Raw genomic sequence first — 641 nt, 5'->3', positions numbered from 1 at the left:
GCATTTTGCTCATGAATCTGCAGTCTGGAGGGATCCCTCATCTCTGCTCCACACTGTCCAAGGCTTCAGCTAGAATCATTGAAGGCGCATTTGCTTTCCTGTTTGGCAGTTGATGCTGGCCCCGGGAGGGCCTCTGTTCCTCTTCCTGTCGTCTCTCCGCTTGGGCCAGGTTGGGCTCCCAAGGAGCTTAGAAGATGGGTTCCAAAGGCACATGTCCTGAGAGGGAGACAGGCAGAAGCCACGTCGCCGTGTGTGACCCAGCCTCATAAGCCATGCAGGGTCACTCTCAGCACGTTCCATTTGCTGATGCCACTGCAAAGTCTTGATCAGGCTCAAAGAAAGGGGAAACGGACTCCGACTTTTCATGGGAGAGCACAAGGTTCTGGAGGAGCACGTGGGACAGCAAATATTGCTGAGATCCTCGGTGGGAAACGCAAGCCGCTCCAGCAGCCTCGGAACTTGGTAGATGTGCTGACTCTCAGACCCATTCCAGGCCAACCAAAGCAGAGCCTGAGCATAAGAAGAGTTGCAGCTGCTTCCTTTGCAAATTAGGTTTGAGGAGCACGGTTCTAAATCACTAATTTGACACTGTTTTTGCGCAGGTGGAGCAGGGAAACAGTAGTTACATTTAGAGAGCTCCT

Source organism: Cebus imitator, unplaced genomic scaffold (assembly GCF_001604975.1).
Source record: "Cebus imitator isolate Cc_AM_T3 unplaced genomic scaffold, Cebus_imitator-1.0 Scaffold306, whole genome shotgun sequence".
Classification (NCBI taxonomy): Eukaryota; Metazoa; Chordata; class Mammalia; order Primates; family Cebidae; genus Cebus; species Cebus imitator.
Note: the sequence above shows the minus strand (reverse complement) of the source record.